Source organism: Lytechinus variegatus, chromosome 3 (genome assembly GCF_018143015.1).
Source record: "Lytechinus variegatus isolate NC3 chromosome 3, Lvar_3.0, whole genome shotgun sequence".
Lineage (NCBI taxonomy): Eukaryota > Metazoa > Echinodermata > Echinoidea > Temnopleuroida > Toxopneustidae > Lytechinus > Lytechinus variegatus.
In genome coordinates, this window is record NC_054742.1 from 63,582,998 (window position 1) to 63,595,493 (window position 12,496).

Sequence of the window (12,496 nt, forward strand, 5' to 3'; positions counted from 1 at the left end):
AATGTATCAAAACTAATATTACAATTTACAACTTTCTGACCAGATCATGAATAAAGAAATACCATCAAATGGGCCAATAAACATGATATGATCAATTGAGGATTTCAAAAGATGAATTTTAAGCATAACTTTAAATGTATTAACACTGTTAGCATTGCGAATTTCCACAGAAATAAAGCTGCATAAGAGAAAGAATGCTGACCATATTGCTTGTAAGAAGTATGAGATCAAGAAAGAAGAGATTGAGTGGCAGAACGTAGAACTCGAACTGGCTGATATCGAGGAAGGAGTTCAGAAAGGTAAGAAAAAGTAGCAACTTCTAAATGCATAAGAAAATAGGTAATAGAGTGAGCCCCCATAAAAGAAGGTAAGAAAATAGTTCAACACCGTTAAACAGAGAAAAGGTGTTGAGAAGCTGGAGGGCAATCGTGGAAAGTAGGTTATTCAATCAGGAGGTCGTGACAGGACATCTTTGTGAATGGGCTGTGGAGAGCAGATGTGTACATCAGCATGTATCTGTGACGGATGAAGACAGGAGAGGTGCAAGATGACTGAAGACAAAGATAAAATGAATGTGTGACTGGGCATGGATGGAGTAAGAGAGAGATGGATTGATTGATTGAAATGATAAGGTGTAATGGGAAAAGAAATATGTAAGAATAAGAAATATTAATCTATATGCATATATATAAAAGGAGAAAATGAGAGATAGAGAGAAGAGGGAGGGGAAAGAAAAGACAGATTGAAGAGAGGGAGAGAGGAGAGAGAGGGGGAGGTAAAGGGGAAAGGGAGGTAAAGGGGAAAGAGAGAAAACACACAAGAAAAAGAGAGAAACAAGCTAAAAAAATACATTATAAAGCTATGGAAGGGAAAGATAGACAAAGGGAGGAAAAAGGCAAGGTACATAAGTTACATACCTTAACCATTAATTCTTAATAACTCGATAGTGTTCGGAACTTTCGATATTAGACTTGTATTACAAGCAATACCACAAGATACTCAAGTTCATTCAATGCACTCAGAAGTGCAAACCCAATAGGTGAAGTGCAAACCGAAGAAAGAGCAAACCCAGTAGGTCAACAAAGACCCAAGTCTAGAGAGCTTTAGGAATAGTCAAAACAAATGTCACCTCAGCTCAGCAGACTCCCCCCCCTCCTGGACGGTCAAAAACGCTGGGTGGAAGTAGGTCACTCAATCTTGGGGTCACCGTACAAAGAGAAGGGCTACCTTAAAGATGGACAGCTGAGTCCACACAACAATCACGTACATTGATTTCATAGGAAATTGGCGGCTCGACATAATACGAAAGGAAAAATTGTGTTTTTCGTCAAATTTCAATTAGATTGTAATAACACAGGGATTGTAATAACACTCTGAGTGAGGCAGAAAGATGGATGAAAATGGAAGGAGGAGGTAACTAGTAAAAACAAGATGAAAGAAAAATACAGTATCTTACATAAGCAACAAGACATAGCAAATGTTACATTGAGATACACAGTATAATAAAACATGGAAGACATAAGTGCATGCAAGACAAATAAAGAGGGGGACAAATAGAGAGAGAGACAGACATAGAAAGAAAGATAAACAGAAAACAATACACAATTAATGAAAGAGAAAGACAGAACATAAGACTGAAACAGAAATTGTGCGATAGAGAGAGAGAGAGCACAATTCCATTTAATCAATGACTTAAGAATCAGAAATAAAATTATTGAAATAATCCCCTTGCAGTTTACTGTCTATGAATGATCTAATTATTAATTTAATTATTTTTCTATCCACATCCCCAGCACACTGTTTCTATATCTCTGGAAAAATCCTCTGAATGGTCAAGATTAGATCATTTTTCTTTTGGCAGGTTGTGCTTTATTTCTGGACTATAATTTCACATTTATTAGTTTTCACCCATGTATCTAAAACTGCTGAATATTTGCGTCTTTCACAGTACAATAACTGATATTTTCTATACCTCCCCCAAAAAAATACAACTCCACTTTCATTTCTGTTCCTGCCTCTTGAGAAGTTGCAAAGCATCACAGTTGAAATAATTACCTTCAAAATGTCAGTCTATTGTTAGATAATGAAACCTGCTTTTATATTTAGAACTTAATTTTCAGGAATTAAATTTACTGGTGCTCTGTTTTAACCCAACCTACATTATATATATATACTTCAGCTCCTAAGAAGGCACTATATTCCATAGCTATCAAAAAGGATATTTTTTCAATGGTTATACAAGAGAACAAAACGCACTGCTTGCATATTTTTGGAAAGCATGTGAATTACGGTTTAAATGTTTAAATTAAAACTAGGGTACAAATGGTTCACCAATCCTGTAATGCCTACAGACAATCCATGTAGGCACATGGAGCTCTTTTGCTCCTTTAAAAATTTCATTTAATGGTCTTTTTTAGTAAAACAAAATACTCATTTCATAAGAAGAAATCCCAAACACACCAGACATACACAGTAAAAACTGTGGTTTTAAAACTGACACCAGCTGGTGTTAAAAGAGGACCACACCCTGAAGTGTTAAAATTACACCCTAGAGATTGAAATAACACCAAAGTGTGTAAATGTAACAACAAAGGTGTTGTAATAACACCTATAGGTGTTAAACTAACACTGTAAATTTAACACCCATGTAAAATAATTGGTATGTTCACCGGTTAACACCACAGTTTTTGCTGTATATGTTTTATCCAGGAAAAAAAACCCACACTTGAATGCTTGGCATGATTAGTGACAATAAATGGTCAGATATAGTTCATTTTCTTGACATTGCATCTTGCACTAGAGGTATATCGACCAACCAGACTGTAAGGATAAACCTGGACAATACAAGGTATAACCGCAGGAGATATGCTACACATCTAAGTATAGCACTCAATATTGATACATAATCCATCTTCCTTATTAATGCTAAGAATGATATCACATACAGATTATGTGATAAATGTGATGATATTACTATCTTAAGACCTGTTCATCTAAAAGTCTTTTCCAATTTGCAAAGTAGTGGTTGGTTATCAGCAAGATGTATGATCAGCTGTTATTGCAATACAAAATGGAATAAACAAATATTACCCTTTATGAACTGAGGTGTTGTAGATTAAATCATTTGGATAGGCTAAACAATCATCTTAAAAATAAGTAGGAAAGTCATCAGACTACCTTCTGAAATGGATAGAATAAGCTGATATAACAGAAATTTATTACATTAATACCTTCAGCAATAATGAATTAGTATAAAATTAGTATAAAAAAGTATGAATGGTAATAGTATCATGTATGCAGCGCATAAAAACATTGTATTAAGCAGCAAACGAATGTCTAATATTATTATCATTACTTAAAACAAATAATGCAAAATTGTTTGTATGCAGCCAGAGTTTTAACTGAAGTTTAACTAAACGTCTTTGAAAATCGTGTTTCTCAGGTAAAAAGGAACTGATTGAACACAGCCTGAGATGGATAAAAGTTGGTTGGAGATGATGCTCTCCCATGTGTATCATCAACAATCCATCTAACCTACCCAAGGGTGTTTTACCACACAAATGCTATGCATACATGTTATTGTTGTTCTCAAAGTTCTCGGCGAAATGCCACTCCATACCATCCAATAAATCAGGGATCGTTACTATTTTCGTAGGTAAATTCTTAAAATTATTCTGTGACATTCTGTGACTAATGAGCCTGGTCTTGAATAACCTTCCAATCTTTCCTAATATAATCTATGTTGAGGTTTGTTTTCAGTGTAGTTCAAGTCTATATATCTTTTACCGCACATCACCAAAAGGTCATTTCGCACCATCCCCAAAGAATGATAGCACATTTTTTAGTTTTGTTAATTTCTCTATTATTCTTTGACAATGTGTGAATAATAAATCTGGTGTAAATGACCTTATCTCTTTCTTAAAAATAATGTTTCTTTAGGTCTACTATGCTCTCAGATGAGATTAATATGGGTTTGTTAGCAATAATGCTCTCTTTCACTGTATCATCACCTCTACACCCCTACAAAACACATTGACAAATTTGTGAAAAAGGCTCATCAGAAAATCGCTATGTTTGTTCTGACGTTGTTTTACTGGACATGAGGAAAACAAAGTTACTATTATGTATCGGTCCATAATTCGCCTAGCGCTGGAATATGTGTCATCCGTATGGAGCCCACTATTCAAGAAGAACATTGAGAAACTAGAAAAGGTACAGACCCAATGTCTAGGTCTTGGCAACAAGCAAATTCCATCTGAATCTTTGGAGGAGATCTTTATTAACACTTTCAAATATTTAAATGGGTACTATGGAAATTCATCCCAAAGTTTCTTCTCTCAACCTAAAATAGTTCTTGGAGGTCCTTCTAGAAAATTGTTCCACAGACGTAGAACACATCTAACCGGCCACTTCTTCAGCAACAGAGTGGTCCATCAGCGAAACAAAATTCTGGACAAAGTTGTGTGCTACCTTTAAGAAACTATTGAGAGCCCTTCCCTTGGGAATCAAGGGCTAATCTACCAAGTATATACCAAGTAAGGAGGTAGTAAGTAAAGTAAGTATATAAACTAAGTATCATCAAACCATCTAATCGCTCAAAAGTGATTTAACACACAATATTATGCATAAATGTTATTGTTGTTCTTCTTGTTCTCAGATTTTGATATCTTTGTTTACCATTCTTTGACATTCTATAATGAATGGGCCAGAATTTACATAATATTTTCCTCTATTATAATATTATTATAAACAATCTATTTCAGATGGAGTAACTACACCAAATTAAAGGGTGTTTTACCACACGATGTTAATATTAGGATTTACATAGTGCACCTTGCTAGGTGCTTAAGGCGCTCCTATACTCTGGCTAAGCTAGTCTACCAATTCCTTTGCTCACAGCTTTTTGAGGAATTACTTCCTGCTGGTACCAATTTACCTCACCTGGGTTGAGTGCAGCACATTGTGGGTAAATTTCTTGCTGAAGAAGAACATGCCATGTCTGGGAATCCAACCCATGTCCCTCAGATTGAAAGACGCGAGTCCTAACCGCTTCAACACGACGCCCCCACATATGCATACATGTCATTGTTTTTCACAAAGTTATCACTAAAGTGCCACTTATTACCACTACTTACCGCAACACTTCTCTCTTCTGTTAGAGAGAGATTGATACTATTTTGTTAGGTTTATTATTTTATTATTCACTGACATTCTGTGACTATAAATGAGTCTGGTTTTGAATGACCTGCCAAACTTTCCTAAATTAATCTTTGGGGGGGTATTAGCCAAGCCCACACAATGCCCAATCAAACTTATTTCAAGGATCCCTCTTTTAGGGGTGTACAAAGAATAAAAAATTCCTAGAGCTAAAAATGTAAAGATGTCTTTTTCATGTTTTGAACATTTTTAATGTATTTTGTATTTCATCACAAGTTTAAAAGCTGCTATTAGCTAAAAGCTACTTTTCAGCAAAGCCTGTGAAAAAATAACATCAAAAACATAATACAACATAGCATGAATATAATGCAAACAATAATGAAAGCAAAACTGAAGTAAACAGTAGAAATTCAAAAGAAACAAAATCATATACACAAATCCAAATTTAATGACAAATTGTGGGTAAGTTAATTAATTCATATAGAGGCGGATGGTCTGAAGAAAAGGCACTGGTTTCAAAAAGTGAAATGAGATGTGCACAAGTTGAGGGGTTTTTTTTCTGATCGGATGTTAGTGGGTCTGTTATTGAACAAATCAGAAGCTGGGTTAAGAGGGTTATTTCTGAGAAGCCTAGAATCAGGATTTGGTAATTGAATTACTTATTTTATTTAAAAAAATGATGTAGGAAGATTTACAATGACAGAGAAATATCAAGTACCTGGCAAAGTCAAGAAATATTACATCAAGACATCAAAGGGTTTTGTGTAAAAATGCACCAAAAGGGGGCAAAAGCAACATCAATATGTGTCCAGACATCCCAAAACCAACCATAATTTGCCCAAAATTAATTCTAATATTTTCATCGAACATGGAAAAACACATGCAGACTAAGATTTGAAATGATATAAAACTTGTCAAAATTGATCAACAGTAATACCTACTCAAGTACTTGAGCGAATGAAGAAACTACTGAGAGCTTCAAAAATTGAGAAAGGAGAAAAGAATGTTTGAAGTTCAGGGTTCTTTGTGAAAATCCCAAGCTGAAATAAAAACAGTGTCAGAGAAACTCTTGTATTTTGCCTATTGTTCGACTATACAAATTCAAACATTGACAGTATGAAGACGAAGAATTACTCCTTCGCATAAGCCAATTTTCTGATTTTTTTAACTTTTTGAAGGCCAAAATAATATTTCTGCTATTTACAGAGAACCTCCCCTGGCGACTTATTGTCGGTTTTGGGGGGGTGGCAGATCACATGAACGCAATTTCTACCAGAATAAATAATATTGCAGTCATTGCAGTCCATTTAAAGATATAAGCAAATACAATCTCAACTGCCATGTATGCCAAGGGAGGATATTGTGAAAAGCTGCCATCTTACTTTAACCTTAAACTGACCCGAATCTCACCTTAACAGACGCTGGTATTCACACGCGACAGTGTTTGATTGAGATTCTGTAACGGCAGATTAGGAGCTATTATTAGACGTTAATGTGTACATAGGGGGGTATCAATGGCATGGTGATATACATTTGACGAGGCTTGCAATGAATGAAAGCAGTCCCGATAGATGTATAAATGTTCGATGATGAATTGCAAATGGTAAAGTCTCCCAGCCTAGAAAAGAAAGACCTACATGTACATGTATATGCATAATTTCAGCGCTAATGTTTCTTCATCGAATTGGGAAATATTTCTAGATTACATGTTCAGTCCATTCAAAGAGTGTAAGCTTCTAAATGAAAGCAACATAAAATATGTAATGTTTATCTTGCAAAGAGAAAGAATTATGACAAATATATGCAATGCTCATAATCTTAGTCATTTAAATGATAGAATTTCATATCATATTCTGCATCAACTTCGTTCTTGATTTTATAAGTGATACATTCTGTAACTTTTGTAACTCATGGTATGCTTTTGCTAAATGGCAATTATGTTATGTCATTTTTTTGTAATATTCTACCAGATTATGTGTTACATACATGTTTCAGATTAGCATATGTTTTTTATTTAATGAATGAACAATTAAGACTATTAAAAAAAATACTTAAGCCAAGTGAGGTACATGAGAACCCGGAGGCAGTACATGCTGATCCTAAAAAGAGCAAATATAATATAAATTCCTATAAGAGCGAATATCATTTTAAAAGCCATGCAACAGCACGGGCAAAACAACTGTGGAATGTCAAGAATGCCCAATCCACCCACATGGGTGCTAGAGAAGAAGTTATAAGTATTGTTATAATTAATCTCAATCTTTGAAGAAAAAAAACAAAAATATCCTTCAAATACATTAGGAATCAATTAACCTTAAAAATATCATCAAAATTCAGAGAAGCTCATTTTAACATTCTTTAATGCACATATTTAGCATCCTTATCCTAAAAAAAGCTTTCAGACGACTTTAATTGAATCATGGCAGAATGCTATTTAATCTTAGAATCAAAAGGAGAATTGATGACTTGAAGACATCTTCCCATTGGCCATTTCCATATTTTTTTTTGCCTGAGCCCTATCGAAGATATCACTTAGCGTTGACGTCAATGGGCTAAAAGTAGGCTGCCATGAACGTCTGCTAAGTGTCAGGATAATACCATGAAGATTGAACAAAGTCTGATAGAGCTAATCAATGATGCAAGAGATTTGACAAGTGCGTTTTATGAGCAAGAATAGACACTTGTAGCCTACTCAATCTTATATTTATAGAATTCGGGAGGGAGTAGCTCTAAATACTTTTAGAATGCATCGCAATAATCCCAATATGTCGAAACTAGACTGGGATAAGTGGAATTTATGAATATTATTAACTTTATAACATGAAGGAATAGAATACTTACGGGTTTTAGTGCTGATTCAACCCTGGTACCTGTACAAGGTAAAATAAGTTTTTAGACATTTATATATCCTTTTATAATCAGGATCTTTTTTGACATTTACAATCCAACAAGCCTTGTATATATATATACCTAGAGTTATATAAGAAAATTCTGTTAAATAATTCTACAACAAGGGAATTATTTATGTTTGTACTACAAAAAACGCCTTTGGTTCATTCTATTAACAGAAAAAATAAGTAAATGAAGGTTCTCTGATGTGCATAGATGTTTTAATGAATCCATATGTCAAACAAAAAAATATTTAAAAAACAATGAAACATGAAAAAAGTTACTTCAAATGGAAAATTTTCAACATATTTTGCAATGTCAAACTAATGCTTCATTGCTTGAAATTGACTGGGGGGCATTCAAGGAAGATTAAAATATTACTTAAAGTGTAATGGTACACTAACGTTGATGTAGTAGCTCACATCCTCTAAAATCGATCTTAACAATGCACTGACAAGTACATGACAAGAAATTTGAAATTTAAAGGGGAATGAAACCTTTGGAACAAAGAGGCTTGTGTAGAAACAGAAAAATCAAAGAATAAGAATAAAGAAAGTTTGAGAAAATTTGACAAATAGTGAGAAAGTTATGAGCATTTGAATATTGCAATCACTAATGCTATGGAGATCCTCACATTGGCAATGCGACAAGGATGTGTGATGTCACTGATGAACAACTTTCCCTTTGGTGGATTAAAAAATACCCTCAAAATGTCTCTTTTTGCTTTTTCTTGTGATGATACAAACTCTTTATCCATGATGTATTCTTAAAAAAATATGTATTACATGCCCTCATGTAGACAGAACACATAATTTATGGATAGATGTGATAAAAGAGGCAATTCTAGTGAAATATATAATAAAGTAATGGGGAGAGTTGTTCACAAGTGACATCACACATCTTTGTCGCATTGCCAATTTGCTATCTCCATAGCATTAGTGATCGCAATATTCAAATGCTCATAACTGTCTTATTATTTGTCCGATTTTTCTCAAACTTTCGTTGATCTGTTTCTTTGATTTTTCTGTTTTCACACAAGCTATCTTGTTCCAATGGTTTCATTCTCCTTTAAGAATGGCTTAAGTCACACTTAACTTTGTGTGAAACAGCTGAACATGATCTCACCAATGGACTAAGTAAGTCCAATACATGCAACTTGAAATTTAAGAATCAATTAAGTCATATTTAACATAGTGTGAAACAACGCCCCTGGTAAAGCACTGACGGGCAGTATAACCTTCGATAAATGATTTATGATACAATGAACAAGAACCAAAATCTAAGGTTGATCTCAAATCAATATGGACTCAGTTTATTAGACTGTCAATCCCTTTCAAACAGTTTCATCAATGTATTTGTAAGTTTGTTTGGTTCTTTTGTCAGGACTATGAACCAAAGATGGGAGAGCCTAGGGAGCATTTCATGAAACAAATAATCAGTGATTTTCATTGACTTGTTATAAGCTACTGTAATCTTTGCATCTGATTGGCTGAGAGCAAATTAGTTAGTGAAAATCAATGACAAAGCTCTTTGTGAAATGCTCCCCCTACCTTAAACTGTTGCTGTTGTTATCTTGAATAGGCAAACTAGTCAGTTTTGACTATTGTTACCTTGTTGGTTTGCTTTCTTTTTTTTTTCAAAAACGAAATAATTTCTTTGTTTATGTGGAGCGTTGTGGCCCAGTGGATAAGTCTCCGGACTTTGAAACAAAGGGTCGTGGGTTCGAATCCCAGCCATGGCATAATTTCCTTCAGCAAGAAATTCATCCATATTGTGCAGCACTCAACCCAGGTGAGGGGAATGGGTACCTGGCAGGAATTTATTCCTTGAAATGCGTGTGGGCTGTAATCTTAGTAATTACGGCTGCCAAGCTACAGCTGGGGTAATAATATTCAAGTCCTTCGGAAGCGCATAGAGACATTATTCATAATTGTCATATGCGCTATACAAGAACTGTTTATTATTATTATTTGTTGAATCTATATCAGTTAGAAAAAGTAAAACACCACCAATCCTGCCCTGTATAGCCTGTTATCCTGACAAGCCGGCTCGTTATTGCACAGAGAATAAAAATGTATGAAGAAAAATCAAATGACATTTAACATTGAAAAAACACACAGAATATTGTAGCGCGAAAACCTGGTTAGATCTGTTACAAATTTATGGGCTGAATTCAAAGCAAAATGATTTGCAAATATACTTCTTTGGCATTATTTAAAAATTGTTTTCAATCTCATTGCCTCTCATTCTCCCCACCTAATCTCTTTTTCTTTACAATGCAAGTCCCTCTATATTCTGTCTGTCTGTCTGCCACTCTCTCTCTTTCTCTCTCTCTCTCCATCCTTAATCTCTTTCTCACTTCCATAGTGGTCCCTGGATGTTTTTTTTATTGTAACAAATCATGTATGGTTAATGCCTTTCTATCTTGATGATGGAAATGATGAATTAGCCATTATGATATTAATACTGGTACCCATTGACACAATCAAGAATAGGATAAATGTATTAAAATTCTCAGAAAACGCTGGCAATGAATGATTGTATACTAATGACCATCCCATTAATAAAAGCCATACTCGCACGCAACATGTTGGGAATCATTAATTGTTACTTACTCCAGGGAATATATATATCTCAACTATATTATTATGATGGAGAATGGTATAAGTTGAAAATAAAAGGCTTTATTAATTAAATAATGATGCTCAGTTGAATTACAATGAAGTCTCGTTATACTTTTAAAGTAATTCCTCAAAAAGCTGTGCGCACAGGAATCGGTAGACTAGCTTAGCCAGGGTAATATAGGAGTGCCTAGCAAGGTGGATAAAAAATTTGGGTCTTCCAAAGAAAGAGAGAAAAGGACTGTAGGCCCACCGGTGAGAGGCATGCAGTCATTTAGATGTGTGAGCAAGATTTAGCAACATGAGGACAAAAGATAAAGAGAAGACAGAGACACAAAGACACAAAGAGACAATGAAACAAAATAGATAACAAAAAAAATGAAGAGAAACAGAGACAACTACGATAACCAGGATGATAAACAACACACTAATGTGACCCGTGCCTGGATACCTAGGCAACGTCTCCACAATGTTATTCCACATTTACATACACTTGAGACTGTCTGTTCTTTTCTAAAACCACTGGAAAAACCTATTTCTTTCACAGACACCATAATCACTCGGGACTGGACACTACAAATGGACCAATCAATAACTACTCCATTTGATAGATGCATGTAAAAATAAAAAGAAAGAGCAACATCATATGACCATTATTTGACAAAATCAGAATATGATTAAGTTGCTGGTATAGAAAGCATTTCTCGGAATAAGAAACAACTACCCTTTTGATGAACCCACATTAATTTGACCAGTTTCACTCTCGGTTTAACATTACATCCCGGATACGATGGGTCTGCCGTCCATGTGCACTCATCTCTGTCAGTCCGTGTGATAAATAGGGATTCATATCATCTCCTTGCTGGCTAGAATATGTGTTTAATACTACAAGTTTTAAAAAGCCTACTTTTAGAGAAAAATGATAATAATAACAAACAATATTTGTATATTGTTGATATAATTAAACATATTGTTATTGGAAATCAACAATATTTGAAAATTGGGTAAAAAGGAAGGCTAAATGTTTCAATCTGAAAAAGGTCTCTTTTATTATAGGAATCAAATTGACGGCAATTTACCCGAGTGCTTTTCGAGGTGGTTACATACCAAATTGTCCCATGATTCAAAATGAATTTAAATGATTCACTAATTCATTCATAGCTACTGTCCTTCAGGCCAGACAGGAAAGGCCACAGCTATATAAGCCTGCAATCAGTCAGTCATTAATATTAATCCAGGGGGGTCCACTTGTAAACCCCCAAAACATGTAAAAAGGATGTTTTTTTTTCAAAACGTACATAACGTAATAAGGCTGTAAAAACGCTAAAATAATGAAAAAAGAGTATCTATTTTCAATAGGAAATATACATGTTTAGGGTCAAATTTGAGAGGGAAGTCAAGTTCAAGTTTATTTATTCAAAACCAAAAACATCACATCATAATCAAAATAGATGTACAAATCAAGACCAAAATGTATTATAAAGGATGTACTTTTGCCCCAAGAGTCAACAGTACGTGTTTAGAAAATGATTTGCGCAAGTGAGGATGTACTAAATTACCCAATGGTGTAGGTAAAGGTAAAACCAACGACTGTGACATAACAACTGAAATATCGCTGTACTTGTTTAGGGTTCGATTCAGCTACTTGCCAATAGTATTGTTTTGTTTCCAATACTTGTTAAGATTTCACACGCCCAAGTGGCACCCCCCCCCCCGGGATATTAATCTATGATATCAAGATAAGAGTACCACCATGCCTCCACCATGCCTTTAAGAATCCTTCTAGTAGTCCCGGGGGGGGAGGGGGGTTCACAAGGATTTAAGTATAA